Below are 19,878 nucleotides of genomic sequence, written 5' to 3'. Positions count from 1 at the left end.
CAGAAAATTCTCTACTTTTTGTGGAAGCCAGTATGTACTGATTTTCTATTCTGCACCTCCACAAAATGTTTCTCCTCTTCAATGTATTTTTATGGAATTAAAACGTGTTGCCTTTATTTATTAGCTGGCCATAAATATGATTTATTTTTACACCTCCTTCTTTGCAGCACAATCCTGGAAGAGGAACTGTGGCCTAAACACTATTGTTAGGTTTTGTATTTCCAGCCATGCATTTAAGTGACTTTTGTTTCAAAAGGAATAGATCACCTTTTAAGGTGACATTTTCTGGGAACTAGAACCTAAAATTTGAAAACAATGTGGCCAAATCCCGGCCGGTATGTACAAGAAGAGCATGAATTGGGCACAAGAAACAGCCAAACGGGATCGTAATTAGGGTCATTAAAATATTTTCTGGACATCTGAGGCAAAAATCCGTGTAATGACGCACGCTAACAAGCGCCATGCAGCCCGTGCGAGGCGTTTGGAAGAGCTGAGCCGTTCCGCTGCGCGGGTTCACTGGGAGTTCGACGTTTGCTAGACGTCATGACAGGGGCACCGCACCGGAAACGGTAATCGCTGTCGGCCCAATTCCTCACCGCAGAGCTGCGGCCTGCGCGCTCAGTTCAACGGCAGCACGCTAGGCGTGTTCGATCCTTTTGCATATAGCCATCATTCCTTTCCTTATTTGCTTTCACATGTTTATTTAAACTCCTGGTTGAAAGGCAGATGCAGAGAGGTGTCCTACCCTATAAACCATCAGAAATTGACCTCAGTTGATGGTTTTTGTATGGATAGTAGTTTAAGTGCAAACCTGAATGCACTGGATATAGAGAAGAGCGTAGGAACATTTGCCTCTGTCTGGAGTTTATGGGAACTCCTTCCTCATTCTTGGACTGCTCCTTCCTCATTCTTGGACTGGAAGTGCAGGTACAGACAAGTGAACTTCACGTTTTTGCCCACTACATTACCACTGCTCCTTGCATGGTAATAGATAATGATGGTATAATAATGATGATGACAATGACACTAACAATACTAATAACCAGCGTGACAAGCAGAGCAGACAAAAGGACTTGCTACTAGGGAAAACCCTCAGAAATGTTCTGATCACGTCACCTAATCCATTTAACCCACAGAAGTAAACTTTATCTTTAAAATTCAAGCAAAACAAACGCCTGTTTCTTTTTCTTTTCTCCTTTGAGCAGAAGCTCACCAAAAGCCTTTCCTATTGCAGTCCTTTAAGTGGAAGGTTTTCTGGATGATCTTTAGAGAATGTTGATGTGGTTTGCTGCAGCTCAGCCCAGATACAGAGTCCCACACTAACTGAAAGATGCAGGCAAAAGTATGCAAAAATATGGCTTTTTAAATTAAAAATCAATAGGCCCTATTTTATTGGGCCTTCCTGAGATTGATGGTGGGTAGCCACACCATTTCTTAATCTTTTTGTGAAATAATTAACTGGCATGCATATAATGCATATATGCATTTATGCAGATATAAAAATAGATACTGGCCAAGGCACCCGGGTAGGTTATCACAGAGGGGTGGCGCTCTTAGCCTGGTGCTTTTGGATCATGACAATGATCCAACAGGTCTTACCAAACGTCTGAAGTCAAGGCATCTGAGATAGCATGGACAGTTTGTGTCAGGTATAATTCCATTTGTACTACGATCCCAAGCCTTTTTCCTAAAACCCACCCACTGTTTGGATCCTCAAGTTCCTGTTACAGTCCTGCGCAATAAATTCAGCTAGTGAATTTAGGGAGAATACAAGGCTTTGTGGCTTCATAATTCCATCCAAGGAGATGCATCTGAAAATATTCTCTTTTCCATGGTTATTTTTATCCTGTTCTTTGTTAGAGAAAATATGTAGGAAAAATTAGTTTCTAAAATGTGTTCCCAACTATAACAGTTATAAAGTTATAAAGCAGGGGCTTTCTTTTTTAAACTCTAGAGTATGCTCTTCCAAATTGCAACATTTTTTTTCTGGCATTTGTTACTTGGAAAAGAAAAGATGGGAATGACAGAAGGAAAAGATGAGAAATAGATTACAACAAATGGAATAACTCTTTAGGAGCAGTACACTTTTCACCTCTGGGTGCCACTGTTCAACTGTTTCTTGCGCAGTGACCATCTGCTCAGAAGTCCAGCTCTTATTGGAGAAATATTCCCTGAAAGAAACTGTTAAAGAGATACTGCCTATATCTCTGGATAATCAAGAAACAAGTTTCTGATGTATGGATATTAGTTACACACTGTTCTGATATGCTGTTTACAAACAGAACAATGGAACAGTAAACAGTCCACATTTACTCAGTTTAATAAGTGCAGTAGTCTGATAGTTTTTAAAAACTTCTCTTGCCTCTTTAGTTAGAAGCTGAAATGTGAATCCCTTTTTTTTCCTTGTATAAATGAGTACTAGTACAGATTTATTAAGTACACGGATTTACTGTAATCATTCAGTTGATTTAAACAAGTTTTACAATATCAACAATAATTTGCTTTATTGCCCACAACCTACTTAATTCAAAAATCTATTGACTGATATAACTTCTTTTCAACTGCTGTGGAACTGTTAGTATTCAGAGCAAAATTAATTGCAGTCTGTGTATCCAGCTGTTCCACCAGATTAATTATATTGTGACTATTTCTCCTAGAACTCCGCCAGGGCAACTCATTGCTAAATGACACTAGACCTCTTCTCTGAACTGTACTATGATTTTAATTCTAGTGAAATAGAAATCTTCTATGAATGAAATCAAGTGTGTCCTTTAACTCCTTCATTACGATAAGGCTGTGTTTTGGGCAACATTTTCAAAATAATAGCAATTGCATTTTAGGTCATAATGATATGTACCTTTTCTCACCCAGGGACGAACACTGCTGCTGTCTTGCCCATACCTTCAATCTAGAAGTGTTCTTCCTACACTGTACTAGGTACCGCAGCCTGTCAATGAAAGCCAGCAAGCCTTTTCATATCTGCATGCAGACAATGGCAATTTCCATGATAGCCTTATAAACAGGCATGGGCTGTATTTATTTCTGTTCAATAGTTCTATATATGTTCTATAGATGCATTTGCTTAAAGTGGTAGAGGAAAAATTCAGACTAAAACATCTGTTAAAAATTAATTTCAACTTTGTCCCAGATTTTGACATTTTTTTCTATCCAATTTCATTGGAAAATCCCAAATAAATAGAGCACTTCAAAATAAAAGAATTTAACTTTATCCTGGGAACACGTAGTTCAGGTTTTGGAAGGGGAAACATGTAATAAAATGCTGCTCAAATGAAACTGGTAAAGCTGTAAAATACGTAAGTGGAAACTTTGAGGAAACTGGCAATGAGAAACTGGAAATCAAGCAGTAATTTAAGTTTCACACAACCACCCTTTGCATGTGTGAGTACAAAGGAGACGCTAGGCAGAAATGTGAGTCAGAGCTCTCCTCTCAGGAACTGAAGGGACAGAGATTCCCAGCATCTGTTTCCTTAACTATCACCCAGAGGATACTGGTGGTAAATCACAGAGCGTAAAAATAGAATCAGAAAAATAGCTCAAAACAAATGAGGTACTGTATTTTGCAGTACTTTTGCAGTAGATCTATATCCAGCTCAGCTTTCATCTGTGCTCAAATTGGATGTGTCAAATCACATTCACTTCTAAACAACTTTTTACTAAAATCACAAGCGTGAATAATTAGGATATCCCACAGAATAGCCAGCCAAATTTGATGCCTAAGTGGGAAATTTATCCTGCTCACATATTTTAATGAATGCATCAACGTCATTGTTGTAGAACAAGATGGCCAAACCCTTTGGTAGTGTTAATCACTGCCATTCTTTTGAAGTGAATGGGCCTACATTGGGTTGAATCAACTCGCATCCAGCCAGGAGACTCCAACTGGAAGAGTGAGTTTGTATAGGTTAATTATTTTAGGTGCCCCATTGATCTGTTTTAAAAAAAAAAGTCAAAGATCAACATGGAATCAACATGTCTTCAGTATACCCTACTTGCTGTAAACAGCCTTGTTATTAGGTGTGTGACTATAATGTGACTCTGGGCCTTCTGAAGAAAACCCCAATCTTTTATTTCACAAATACATTTATTTATGTGCAAATAATATGAGCTATTCATGGAATCTGTACTATTTCAGTTTAAATGATAGTTAACAGATTTTAAGAAGTAGAGCAGTTTTAATGAATTAGATTTTCAGGTAAGAGAAGTTAACAATATTTAGCAGAATTAATCGAGTAAGTTATCATTGACGACTGTTAGTCACTACCATTTCAATATATACTATTGTCAAGAGAGAATAAAACTTTTATGTCTTCTTTTAGTGTTTTGCCTCCTTGTATTTTGAGGCTATACATTTTTAGTCTTGTTTTATTCATCATAAAAGATCATTTAGTTTTATTCCCAACACAAGATGTTTTAAGAAAAGCCTTTTCTTCTGGAGAAGTTCATAATTTTAGTAGCAGTAGCTCTAAAAATTCTTGTGGTTGAGGAATATTTGATAAAACAATAAAATGCTGTCAAAAAAGAGAACAATCAAATATGCAATAAATACTAACAATGAACCACTGTTGGTTAAAAGCTCCCAAGCAGACAAGAAAAAGTTTTACAATGAGTATCACCTATACTTCTGTCTCCTATTGCTGTTATATAGAGAGAATTTGATTTAAATCAGTATCACAAACAATGCACTGGAAAATTAACAATGGTGCGGTTCGAGACTATTTAAATTATTTGAATCTCTAATTATATAGAATTTAAAATTTTCTGAAAAAATATTCTTGTGCAGTTCTGAGACAGGAAACTTAACAATGTGACTCTCATCTAGCCATAAGTATCTGTTATTTATAATTATTTTCATCTTTGCTGTACAGCACATTTAGTCCAGTGTCCATGCTCTCTAGTTTATCACAGTTACCTTTTAAAGGCATTTTTCTTTCTTGGCAATGTTATAGTTTAGAATCTGGAACTTGAGGCGAAGAGTACATTAAAAAAAAAAATGCTTACATTTTTAGCCAGGCTAAAAGATTTCAATTATTTTTTATTTGGTACTTTGCTTAACTAGGGTGAGGGCTCCACAGCACTATGTTCTTATGTGACATGCTATTATGCAAACATTGGCACTGACACAGAGATCTTCCTCTTAAACAATTTGTGAACAGGCTTTCAAAATGACTGGTTGCTTTTGTAACCACCATGCCCTATGGCTTTATGATGTATCACGTTGAGTAATCAGCATACTGAAAGATAGGAAAACATAACTGAAGAATATTCAAAAGTCCCCTTGATACAGTGGTGATCTAGCTCCATTCCATCCCTTGTGCTTACTTTGGTTTGTGACATGATAATTTTTAGTCTTTTTTTTCCAGTTGTATTTGAGTCAAGTAGTGTGGTGAGTGCACCAGCCGCTTCAGGTGCAGATGGCGTTCTCCTTGTATGCTTCTCTATGCCATTTGGCAGTTGTTTTCCATTTTGTGTGTTGAATCATTCACCCAAGAGCTTTAGCAACTGAAACACATCTGATTTGTTCATTGAACATCATGCGTGTTTTGTTTCGTATCTGCTGCTGAGAAAAGGTGTGAAAGACCCCAAGAGACACATGAGGCAAACAAGGAACCAGGTAAATTAAATGATGTCAGAATTTTTTTGCTGTTTGTACCTAGTTTTCTTGATTAAAAAGAAGAAGCACTTTACCTACATTATATATATATTTTTAGTATAGTTAACATGTACTAATTACCCAAAGCAGCCCCCACCCAAACAATGGCAGCAGTTCTTTTTAGCAGTGAGGATAAAACCCCAAGAATTTAAAGCCAGCAGTAATTTGCAATGTGCAATTTCCTATGGTTTTCGAGAGAGTTATACTAAGCTAAATTATTTTTCTGTGTTTTCTCCTGCTGATCATGTAGACAGCAACGTATTTTTGTATTTATGCTGCCTGGTTTAGCATTCTAGCTCTGTTACTGGAATATAGGAATTTGCTGATTCATTCAGTAATGTTTTGCAACATCCATTTTCACACTGTATTTAGTTAAAAAAACCATATGGCTCTGCATGACTGCGAAGCTCTGCTCATGGGTCCAAAATCAAAAGCTATGAAACGACCAGACTTGTCCACAGATTGTTGAGTCACTGGAGGCAAGATTTAATGAAACTGTTGTCTGTTGTATTGTAGGAGCCTTTGTAAACAATGTAGCTCATTATTTCTTGTCCTAAATGAGTGTCTAGATTTTAGAAACAGTCTTAAGTATTTGTTGACTTAGATTTGTGTATATATGTAAACAATATATAAAAATATATGTATAAACTAGAATATTAACTTTTTATATATAAAAATAGATGTACAAATATAATATAAACAATTATGATAGTTTCTGAAAGACGTGTAGGCTAATGGACGTTGGATGCAATCTTAACAGAACGATTTCTAGAAATTCAGATACAAAAAAAGCAAAATACCCATTGTTATGATGTCTTAGAGAGAATACTTTTGAATGAGATGAGCAACAGGGTTAATACTGTTCTTACTGGGCCCTCTGCTGCAGGTGAACAGGAAATGGATTACCCTAAAGTTGTGGGAAGACTTCTATCTGCTTGTTAGTAAAGACTGTAACACAGTTGTTGGTACAAACAAAGCCATAACCCTTTCCAAGAAGCAGGAGTTTTGCCATGGACTTTCCTGGAAACAAGAAAATCCCAGTGCAAAAACCAGAAACCAAACCCTGCTCCATAATGTTTTCTTTCTCTTGGAGAAAGTTTTAACCTTCTTTTCATTTTGATCTGAAATTTTAATACATTTAATCATAAAATAATTAAATTTGCATACACATATTATTAAATTTCACCTGTGCAGACAAAATGGTAAGGGGTGACCTCATGCCTAACAGCAGGGGAGATTGATTTTATCAGCCTACCCTGCTGTTAATACCAGTGAAACAAAGTGAGGTAGAGCAGGACCTGACATACCAGCTCACCACTCTTGAGAGAGAGATGTTCTTCTCCTGTGCACCATGTCAGCTTCTTCTCTCCCCACTTCAATGTGCTTTTTCTACTGCTTACTTTGTGGCAGTTGAAATGGTCATTCCATGTCTCTTTGTAACTAAGGATACTTTTTAGTGAGGAATTGGATGTTGCTGGTGGTGAGTTAGGTGGCCTTGCTGAGGCATCAAGTAAGCACCAGAGCTGATGGGAAGGAGGAGACAGGATCATGCAGCCAGATGCAAGAGCTGGGAGCAGGGAGACGTGTAGGGTCTAGAGGGGAGAGGAGAGAGAAGATTTCCCTTTTTTGTGCTAGACAGGGTACAAGATTTTAGATTCTCCCATCTAAAACCTCGATTTTACTGTCACATAAGAGGTTCTATAGAAGTTAATTATTTTTTTTTAGCAAGTTGATGCAAAGGGCACTTAAAATTATTGGAGTTATGCATGAGAAAATCTTTAGTTGCCTACCACCAAATCCTACAGGCTGTATACAGTTCTGAAATAAATTTTCCCCTGGCTTCAGTTTTTCTGGCAAGTTTTCAAGAATAAATAGAAATCTTATCCAAGTGTCAGATTTGGTCAGTAGCCAATATTTTATAGAAATACACATGTAGAAAATAGGGAAAAGACTAGCTTGAAAAAGGCGCAGCTGGAAGTTGCATGTTTAAAAAGTCCCTCTACTGAACGGCAAAGCGGTCTTGTATGCGGTGTTTTCTTGTTTGGAAATATGAAAACTTTGCATGTGTATACTTTCAGTTTTCACTTGAGTTGCTGCCTTTGAAAAGAAAAGCAGAAAGGCTGCAGTCTGTGATCCTTACATTCCTTGAAATGTGTCCTTTTATCTTCACAGGGTAGTTTTGTACTATCATGCCAGCTCCTGGACCTTTTATTGCCCTTTTAACAGCCTTCTCTAAGTTACAGTTCATTTACACTCGGCTAATAAGCAATTTTAATTTCTTCTTGTTGTTCAATAGGCACACTTATTTGCAGCACATTACTGGAATTTTTTATATGAACATCGATTTCCTCCTGAGCTTTACACAAGCCTCTTTGCTATCACACTGGTGTTCTTCATAATAATTAATTTATTTTAACCAAACTTTTGGGAGATGAAGTGCCGTTATCTCAATTTTACAAATACAAAACTGAGGCATGTAGAAACAAGAAACCAAAGAATCTAATAATTCCAGGAGCATGTCTTGACAGTACTGGCTTGGTTTTTTTCTGAGTATTATAATAGTACTGTATTATCTAATAGTACTAGTAATACAGTAGCACATTAAAAGCACTGTTTCCATAGATTTCAATTACTCCTGTCATGCATGAAGAACACACATTTGGTGATCACAAAAAGTTTGCTTTGAGTGACTTGCCTGGTGTATAAGGACTCTGTAAGTCAGTGATAGCATCTAATTCTTTAGGGCAGGTTTCAACTGCCTTATGCAAGAAATCATCCATTCTGTTTCTACTAACTAACTCTTAATTCTTTTAATTGCATAGCTCAGTCCACATAATGTAAGAAATATTTCTGGTTGTGGCAAAGAAGTTAAAAAGATCTGAAGTGAGAGATGCCAAACATTATAGGAAAACTTTATGAAACAACAACCCAGACATCATTAAAGTGGTTGTTTGTTTCATGGCTGACTGCAAACATATTAAGTAAAGAAGCTGATTTGAGGAGACTTGTGAGGTCCTGAAGGTATTTCTGGAAATATCAGACTGAATTCTGTTACAGTCCGTCTGACTCACTAAAATGAAGGACAGTGACACATGGTGGCTGGACTCCTAAGTGCCGAAGCTGCACTGCACATGAATTTTGTAGCTCCATTGTATTGTATTGTAGCTCCACATTGAGAATACACCTGAACCCTTCTGCCTTCTGCAGCAGATGAAGCAGTGGAGTCTAAAAAGTCTTCTAGAAAAATTCTAGCACAGAGCAGCTCCAAACTGTGCAGTCAGATAGGGATGCTGTGGAACAATTGATCTGAAGCTCTTTTCTTTCAGTGCTCATCGTCCTTTCTTATTCCCACTTGGAATTCTTGTTCTCTCTGCTTGTCAGGATGCTTCTAGGTATTACAATGACTTTTGCTTTAGTTAGGTTTATGGAGAACAAGTTCAAAGTCTTGTTTGGCTGTTGAAGGATGATATTTTTCAGTGAATAACAGTCAGCTGGATCTGTGCCTTGTGTACCAAGTTTTATCAACTTGGCTGTTACCTGTAGACTCTCTCACGAGAACTGTTAATTGTTGATGAAATCAATGTTGGTGGTGGTTTGGAACAGCCTGTAGATTTTATTTCTATTTGGCTTCTGTTTAATTGGTTTTCTGCATGCATACACAAACTATAAAAATCTATTTATTTCAAGCAATCACAAACAGAATGGGAGGAAATGTTTCTATCCAAAACTTAATCCACAAAGGACACTTGGGTCAAACAGTTATTTTTATCTGCCTATTTATAGTGATTAAATGTTATATGAATGTGTCTTGCAGGAGCTGTTTATAGACTAATGGTTGAATCCAGTCCTGATGGAAATATATGGAACTCTGCTGGCCACATTCAGTTATAACAGGTCTGGAACTGGGCCATTCAATTCAGTAGATTAGTGCAGGATGTAAATTGGTGTTGAATTTGATTCACTATGGTTATTAGGTGTGTGAATATGAAGAAAATAGAGTCTTGTGGAAAAAATATTAACAGCTAAAAATCAAAAGCAATATTTCCATTGGGCATTTCTCCAGTAGGTGTTCTATGAAGTGTTAATAATATGCAATTAATTCTCTGAATGCAGCACGTGCACTCTTTTTTATCAGGGTTTTGAATGTTTTGAATGTTTGTGAAAACAGGATCCTTTCAACTCTTTACAAGACACTAAAAATTCTGTCTGCTTTTAAGGCTTGTGTTGTTCTCCTCCTGGGAGTTTGAAGGAGGGTAGACTTCTAAGTTTGCTGAGTATACAGATGACTTGGATCAGCCCTGTCTTTCATACACATTGCAGATCCAGATTACACTACTTCAACACCTTATTATAATAAATAACAGAACATTTTTGTCACGCACAAGGTATGTGTGCAGCAAATGTATATGTACATGCTTTTCTTAAGACCTGAAGCCCCATTTCTTCATTCTATCTAAATCACAGAATGGTCTTTCATTTATTCTGTCTACAAGCTTATTCACCTGTGGTTAATTGGGTTGATAATTGGCTAAGATGGAATATTTGGGGGGAAATGGTAGAAATGTTGGGAGCAAATGACTGCAAAACTTTTATTCTTGCTTTTATTTGAGCAAGAATAAGAAGATATAACTATTATGTTATGTTTAAGTGTATGCCTATACAATCAGTACTCTGTAACTAGGCTCAGAATCTGCCCAATAGTATCCAAGAATTTTTTTTTTGCAGTGATTAATGCACTATTTTTAATGAAAGGACATAGAACATCTTTACAGATAGGTAATAACGGATTTTCTTTTGCTGTATTTTTAAAGCAAATTGTCAACAGCTGTGATGCAAAATTGGTTATTTCCTGGCAGTTAACACTTAAGTTTCCCATAATAAGAATTGTTTTCCTAGCAAACTGATGCCTTGGTACTGTAGGATTAAAATTCTAAATCAGCTCAATGAAATGCCTATGTTTCTATTTTTAATTGTTGAAGTCAGAAAGGGAATAAAACTAGATAATTGCAAATGGGTTTGGATTTCAATTTAAAGAGAAAGCTGTCATTTAAATAAGTCCAATAACTCCTGGGAGCCAAGATAATTTTCAAAAGATAATAACTTTGAACAAAAAAACCCCAACAACCCAACCCCAAGTGATGTATATTTATAAACAGGAAAATCATTTTCAATTGAAGAGTAGTCTCTAGAGATCACTACACTTCCACAGTAAAACAATTCTCAGCTTGAATCCAATCCAATTTTGTAGCTTTCGACTGTCCTAGCATTGTACCCTTATCAGTTAAGATGCTAATTATTTCCCCTTTGACTGTATCATCTGATTCTGATGATATCAAAGCAAACTTAAGTGGTTAAACACACCATTATTGGATGCTTGACGTCATCAAGTGGCAAGGTTCACTTTTTCCTCCTGCTCACTTACAATGCTATTGTCAAAGTACAGAAAAGTCCTTTTGTATTATGACTTAAATGGTACCATTTCTGTAAATGCTTTGCATGTTTATTCCTTTCAGGAAGCAAAGGAGAAAAAAATCCCCACGTTGTGTTATGAATGTGGCTTTTTACACTCTGACTTAACCTTTAGAAAATGAAAAATACAAGATCAAAAAGTAGTTATGTTAGAAAATATTCACCTGGATTACTGTATTGATTTTTTTTTTTTTTAAAGGGAAAGCCAATAGCATATAGTTGCAAAATGCATTCATTAGCCATAATGGCATGTTTCTAACACCAGTGCTCTAGCAGTCTCCCCCCCTGCCCTGCCTTATTTTTGAATGGTTACAGTACATTTACTAAAAAGTAAACTACTCCTTTTTTTCTCTAGCATAAATGATAAATTTGGTGATAATATTCATCTTACATTTCTATTGCTTTTCTGTGAAAAATAATAACAGAACCTATATAATATATATATAATAATCAGAACCTTTAATTACTGTTCTTGGACTGTCAAGAACATGTGTTTGGGAAAAAAGAACATCTTTGGGCACCAACACAGTAGGTCAGATTCTCATTTTATTTTTATACCCATTTAAATAGTGCTGGACAGTATATAGAAAACTTAAGCAGAGAAAAATTTACCTTTGAAGTCTTTAGACTGACAGAGTAGCGTAGAGCAGTCCGTAGGTACACCTAGTGACAAGCAAAAGGCAATAGCAATTGCTTAGGGACGCATTTTTGAGCAGACGTAAACCGAGGAATATACAGAGCAATAAGCTATTTTTTGTTGCAGTATGGACATTAAAGTGTTATGAAAGTTGGAATTATTTTTGAGCCTGATACTTTGAAATTAATAGTTTCTTGTCTTCAATTTTGAAGTGCTTCAGGTCAGTAGCAACTTCAGTTTTAAGTCTTATTCAAATCATGGTATCATCACCAGCCAAATGCTTTCCTAGCATTGCTGAAACATTGTTTCAACACTGATTTTCACGAGAAAGAAACCACTTGCTGAATCACTGAGAGCACTTCCTGAACATTTTAATTTTACAGGAAAAAGAAAATAGTCATAGGATATTGAAAACAATAGGCTCAGCAACTTTTTGCTGGGGGAAGTCTGACAATAATGGGCTTTGATTTAAAAACTGTTATGCAAAAGTAATTTATCTTTCTTTAGGAAATTAAGAAAACAAGGAAAATGCTACTGAAGTTTCATCTGATTTTTTTCCCATTGTACTTATAAGGTCAGATTTATGATGTGTGTTTGTATCAGATATATAACTGTGAATCTGAAATGTGCTGTTCCTGAGTATTGCCTGAAAATAGTGAATATTTCCAGTATTTCTCTTTTTTTTTTTTTTTTTTTGGGGGGGGGTGTGTGGGGCGCCAGACACCAATATCAAGAAACAACCCAACAACCAGAAACAAGTTAGTCTTGGTATTTTTTTTTTACCCCATTTGAGATTACATTCTCTAGAAAATTTAAAATAAATTCTGTGGAAGAAAGTCCAGAATTATATTATATCCATATCCATTTATTAAAAAATACTTGTCTGATATGTGGACCATGTAACAGATCCTCAGAGACTGATTAAACATTTTGATAATTTAGTTAGAAATTGGCTATAAATATTTTAAATTGAGAATTCTTTTAATACTGAATGTTAAGTGTTTGTGAGGAAAAGAAAATTTGGGAACCCTGTCTGTTTAGGATCTGTTTCTGCTAATATAAACCAATTAGGTTTTACAAAGGCTTGTGTTACATCATGCTGATCAGCTAAAGCAGGCACTGACTCAAGCAGTTTCCTTGGCTGTCAAAAATCAATAAACAATAAAGATCCTGGTCTTGAGAAGTATAATCAATTTTTTTGAGAATAATCTGAGATTCCAGAATTGGGATACTCAAATCTTGATATCTAACTTAGACCTGATTATTCCTTTTCATATACCTGTTCTCTCTAAGAACATGAAAATTCTTCATGTATTGCCCTTGCTTATCTATCTGTGGTGCTATGTATAACTTAAAGTATGCTATTCATGTTACTAAAAATGAAATCTGTTAGTAAAAGGTTATATGATATTGAAAGACTGGGCTGTACAATGGCAGATGAAATTAAATGCTAATAAAAGTAAGGCAATTAACATGAGAAAGATGCATTTCCAGCTTTATATATGCAGGGATGATCTTTGAATTCATTATTAGCATTCAAGAGAGAGATAATTCCATCATATAAGCGTTATGACAGCTAGCTCTGTGGGGACATCTGTTGAGTGCTGGGTAATGGTAAAATTGAATAGAATATTAGGAATTATTAGGAAAGGAATAGGAATCAACCATTATTAAAACCACCATGCAGTTATATCTTCAATACTTGTTTGCACTTCTGACCCCTTCAGCTAAAATTCACACAGTAGAACAAGAAAAGTTGTAAAATAAGACAACAATGACAATAAAAGAAGTAACTAAATAGATTAGGGTTCTTCGGCTAGGAAAATGATGGAAAATATCATAGATACCTGTAAAATCTTGAGAAGCAGAGGGAAGAGGAATAGGAATTGACTGTTTCTTCTAATGCAAAAATGAGGGGCCATGAAATGAAGGTACAAGTGACAGGCTTAAAACAAAGGCAATACATTTTCAAAAAGTTTAATTTGGCTGTGAAAATTTTTGTCATTGGATGTTGTGGAAGTTAAAATTTACCTTGATTTAAACAGCAGTTAGATAAATACATGAAAGAAAAATCCATCAAAGGCTATTAAACACAGATATTACCTCTAGTTCAGGAAGTCTGTCCCACAAGTTGTTAGGAGCTGAAAGAATGTCCAGGGAAAGTACTGCTGTATAATTGCTCTGTTTTAATACTCTTCCCTAGGCACTTACTGGCTTTTGCTGGAAAGAGGATACCAGGCTACCTTTGTTTTGACCTGCCATGGCTATTCCTATGATCTGCCCTGAAAATAGCAAGCATTCCTATTGAGTGTTTCCCAGTGAAACTCAGAAATCAACATGTCTGCAATAGGAATAACAGTTAATCCACAAAGATAACAGGGTTCTAAATATTATCTGCCAAGTGCTTTTAGGTCCTATAATTAAAAGTTTGTGTATGCTTACGCATGTATAAATATACAGGTGTGTTGACAAATACATAACATTATTATCATTGATTTCATCTGTGATTGCAGATATTTGTGCTTCTTTAACAGCATTCATAAAGATGTGCTTAGAATTGCAATTTGAGAAGTTCCATTGTCTTCAGAGAAGCTTTCATATTTTGCTGGAGTATGAGTGTGTACATTGGGCATTATTATTATAAAAGGTAAAGTGACCCACTATTAGTCACCATTTCCATATCTTCTCAGTATGCTTAATTATTTTTCTTGGAAGTTAAAAAATACCAAATCAATTTCCAGTTGGAATTTTCCAAGCATTTCTAAGTAACCATGATTTTTGGTCTATATTTTCTGTGCAGTTTTCTTTAGTCTTGGCCGATTTTATAATCTGATCCAGCAAACTCTTACTCTTGTAATGTTCTTCACTGACTTATCTGCTCAATCAGTGAAAGTTTGGAGAACAAGGCCCTAAGTGTCCCTGTGTAACTTCTTCGATAAAATCCAATAATTCATGTGTAAGCATAGACTGTATATGTTCCTGCTGTGAGATCACATACAGATGAGGACTTCTGCTAACAACAGTCCTGACACTGAAGAAAAGCCATCAAGGAGTATTTAGAGGGGTGTTCTGCAATGAATAGGATCTGTTTAAAAGGATCACTTCAAAATATAGTTTCAACATTTTAAAATTAATTTAAATTATTTGTTATCTCTGGGACAAAATGAGTGTATGAAAACAAAGAGGAAAAACACATAATTGTTTGTCCTGTTTATTTGTTGAATTTTACATGTTATAGATCAAGATACTATTCTGAATTTACAAAATCAGTTTTGCTGCAACACACAACAGGAAAAAAGTATGAAATATGTGATGTCAGGAATGTATTTTAAGAAACTTTATTTTAAAAAAATCTTAGAACACAAAGCTTTAGGAAGTATCTTCCATTAAATTCAGCTGAATTCTTCCACTTACCAACAGAATTTTATTGTCCTAGAAATGTTTTATTAAGTAATAGATTTGCATACCTTTATTTAATGGCCAGAAGGCCAAATCTTAGCCTTTTTGTTCTGTTTGCACAGGACTCATAATGTCTCACTTCAGGCACTTTTGTAAAAGTATGGTACTTAGACTCTCTCTTCAGACATAAAGGGCACTTCCATGGGGTGATTACTGAATGAAACTGTGCTTTAGACCTGAAGTTGTCCAGATGTAACTTTAAAATTGTTGTTTTTAGGTTTTCTTACATTGTTTGTTACGGTATCAGAGAATTGGATAATAATGTGATGCATGAATGTATGTGTGTGCAGGTGTATGTTTGCTGATAACCATGTCACTGCATAGCGTACTCTGATCCAACGGTGGATCAGAGATGGTGGATATAGCAGAAAGACTTTCAAAAGAAAACACTAGCCCTGAAAGCCCTTATTCACAAGCCTACTCTATATTTGTACAAGACAAGGAGAAACCATCATATTCATTTAACCTAACTGCCTGTGTAAGTCATGCAACTTTTATTCCACCTGTCACCGAAACCCATCATTTCAGTGCAAAGCCCATAACATCTTTTAGAGCATATAGCCACATGGTAGACTAAAATAGTTGCACATTTATACAGAGAGAAACAAAAGCAGATAGTAAACCTTTTTTTGAGTGGTGGAACAGATGTTGTCTGGATCCAACACTAGAATCCCCAGGGAGAAAAGTAATCTCCTCTGAAGTAAGTGTGCATCTGCCTGCTGCTTCTCCTGCTATGATGGATAGTTACAGGAAATAAACTGACTCAGCAATGGTACGATGAATCTCACTCCCTTCTCTACTCCTGCTACTTCCTCCTATTTACAATTAGTAGATAGATACTCCGATTAAAACCTACTGTCTAGGTACAAACTATAACACTGATTAAATGGATTGTTTTGCCAAGGGAGATGTAGCTGAATTGCCCATTTTTCATTCAAATGTTCAAGCTTAGAGAAGTAGCTTCCAGCTCTAAATATATTGAATCACCATTAACCCATTAAAGAGGGTACGAACACAGATAAACGCTTTTTATTAGATGAGCAGAGTTGTTTGTCTGATAATATGAACAGTTACATGGTGGTGTTCATTTAGATCCTTTTAAAATGAATTTGATTCCACATGACAAGGTGTTGATTAAACTTGTGACAACAGAAATTCAAGGTACCCATGTTGAAGTATTTGTAAAGGTCTGGTAAGGGCCCACTATGCAAATGATATGCATAAATAATTGGTTAAAAAAGAAAAGGCAGAGAGACTCACCAGAAATCAGGCTCACCAGAGTTATTACTTGTTCACAGTTGAATAGAAGCTGCTTCCCATAGGAATCAGTAATTGAACCCTGTTCATTCCACTCTGTAAAATCATCACAACGTAAAAAGTAAAGCAAAAAGCTTTGAGAACAGAAGAAAATGCAGATCCAATTTAAGAGTGCTATTGGAACACATTTCATATGGGAAGAAAGTGCTCTGGAAACATGATAAAATATCTAAATTTTCTATTTGTATCTGTTTATTTCACTTAGCATTCATTTTGAGTTTCTTTAGTACATAACACGTTACAATGTATTAAAAGATAATTAAGTGGATGTATTTGTGTTTATTAGTCATGAGGTTTTAATATAACTCTCCAGATTTATAACAGTTTTAAAAAGGATTCATAGAGTTTTAAGGCTAAAAGAAATGGTTATGATTACCCAGTTTGACCATAGACCATTTTTGCTGGTGATTTCCTCATTGACTCTGATGACCTGTGGCTGAACGACAGTAAATGTTATAGAAAGATAGTATTAACAGAATATGAATAATTTGCACATTTTATATTTCATAATATAATCTTTAAGCACCTTGTGTGGTTTTCACATGCCTGAATATTTCCATTGTGTCTACTGTTGAATATCTGAATACACATGAGGATTCAAGGCTTACTTCGTAATTCACTGTTTTATCTGTTTATAGATGTTGCAGTTCCTAGCACAGACTACTAAATTACTTGCTCAAACAGAAAGAAATCTGTGACATAACTGGTAACAAACCCCTGTTATGTATATTGATTCTGGTCCCACCCACTCACTCTCCTGCCTCCTGGTGGTGTGTTTTCCAACACTTTTTATGAGATCTGAATGAATGGGCAAACTACTTGAAAGGAAATCTCTCTTAAAATAGCATAATCTGAAAAAATAAACATACCTTCCTCATATTAAAGAGGATATGGTATAGACGCTTGTGGCCTTTTAGGGATAGCAGGGAAAGGGATGTATGTCGTAGCCAAACATAAACTGAACTTACTTACTTGTGATGATAATTGTGTAGCAGCAATTTATCCAGCAGTGTGTGAAACCAAGTAGTTTCGCCATTTTGTGCTAAGGACATCAAAGAAGATGCCTTAGAAATGAGTACAGTTTTCTTAGTCAAAGATACAGGAAATGAGGAAAATGCAATTCCATTTGGCAGGATTTTGGTGGGAAAGCATTTAATTAAAATTATACTGCTCAAATTAATGAAATACTACTTATAGTGAAGAGAAGATATAAGAATTGTGGAAAGTGGTATCCTCTTTAAGGATGGAGTTTTAAGAAAGAATCACAGTCACGAGAATATGTTATTGCTTTTTATATAACTGAGAAGAAGTAAAATTTCATGTGGCATCGAAACTAATGATTGGCAGCACCATGTTTTGCATGAACTTGATTTTATACTCGAGTCACCGATAACTGTGTGTGTGTGGGGGGTGGTTTGTATGTATCAACCCCCCAAAAAACTTCCTAGTATTACTAGTAACATCCAATGCCATCGGTTTCCTATGTAACTGTCTATTAACATGGAACATGAATGAATGCATTGAGTTTTATGAATGAAGTTCCCAGTAGCGCGGAGGTATTTGACAGCAACCATGGTGACAAATGATTTTGGACTCAGTTTTGGTTTTGACATTACTTTTGGACTCACAAGAAGGTCAGAAGTTAAGGATAAGTTCTGTTCAAGTCAGGAGGAGAATATTAACATATATATTGGAGTTGCATTGTCCTCTAATGCCTAGCTTAAAGATAAGGAACCTGCCTCTACAAGGGACAGTAAAAGTCTTCTAAGTTCAGGCCTGTATTCCTTGACCTGAAAGATAATGATTCCAGTCTCAAATCTTTTTCAGGTGTACGTCCATGTGTTTGTCCATGAAAGATTTACAGAATAATACATCTGCAAAAAATAATTACATTGATGTATCCCTATACAAAATGACCATTTCACAGTAATCCACAACAGAGGAGAATGCTACTTGCATTTTCAAAAATGAATTTGCCATTTCTGCTTCACTAAGAAATCTTCAAGTGTTGTGATGCAACAGAAGTAATTCCTTTCCCCTCCGCAACAAGCAGTGAAAAGAGAAATTTCACTAAATAATGCTTTTTGTATAGCCTCCTTACCTTAATGCTGTAGATGTACGCTAAGCTGTGAAATGTTTCTTTTATTTATTGCTTGAAGCAGAGCCTATTGCAAATGATATTTCCTTCTGTAGTAATTTTAAGTGAGTAAATGCAGAGATCCTGGCATATTTTCCACTGGTATGAAAGGGAAAAAGATGCATGGTTTAATTGTTGATCACCATATTACTTTCTGGTTTTGTGGCTGCTCATAATGAGTGTAATTTGCTTTCTTTTGACCAGGCTGCTAACTAACTAAACTTACCATAAATATTTATTGGCATGTGAGTTATATGTGAAATTCAACTCAAACCAAAGGTAAATCTTAAAACTGTGAATGCTTCAGGTCTTAACTGTAAACTCAGCAACAGAGCTTAGCACACAGCGTGTGCTAATCCCACTCTGATTGGAAGCTGTAAATTTTCATTTCAGCACTGCTGGGTCAGTTTGAGTTCAGTTATGCTGCAGAATGAAGCAGTTTACACGTTACATTACTACTGCATGCTAACTCATTCTTTCAGTATTGAAGACCTGATTACCAGATGTCATTTGTGGAGGTAGAATCTCAAATAATATGAAAGTCCTGTTCTACTGACAAGATAGAAAGATGAGAAGTGTTTAAGCAAGTATATTGAGATAACTTTAATTTTAATATATAACTTTAAAATTTAATAATAAAAAATAATAATAATTTCACTTTAATAAGACACTTTCAGAATTTGTAACTCCTAATAACATGCTTTTTAAGTGTTAGTTTGAAATTCAAAAGGCCCCCAGGTTACTTGCGTGTAACTGAAAATAGATTTTAACCAGTGTTTATGGTTGCAAAAAAGTGTCTGTTAGATTTATTCCCAAAGTGCTATTTGCATTTTAGTGAAATGATCTGTAGCAAATTTAAAAATTCATGCAAGAAAGACAAATCACTTTCTCAGACTAAAAATGCATCGCTGGTGATGCATCATTGTCTTTTATACCTTCGTCATCATATCTCATAACACTAATACACAAACTTGTGCACTACTCAGAGGGTTTAGTAAATTTTATTTTTCAGTGATTTATGACTGTTGCTCTTTTTTGCATGATTCTGCAGAAGAAAGGTCCTGCCTACCTCCAATGTTATTTAGATCATGTCTTTAGTAACAGGGACTAGTTCTTATGTAAATAGGAACTTAAGGCTGAGCTTAGAGGGGATAGATCAACAGTACAAAGTCTAGCTGGAGGCCAATA

The sequence above is a fragment of the Egretta garzetta genome, unplaced genomic scaffold, assembly GCF_000687185.1.
Source record: "Egretta garzetta isolate BGI_Z169 unplaced genomic scaffold, ASM68718v1 scaffold16, whole genome shotgun sequence".
Classification (NCBI taxonomy): Eukaryota; Metazoa; Chordata; class Aves; order Pelecaniformes; family Ardeidae; genus Egretta; species Egretta garzetta.
Note: the sequence above shows the minus strand (reverse complement) of the source record.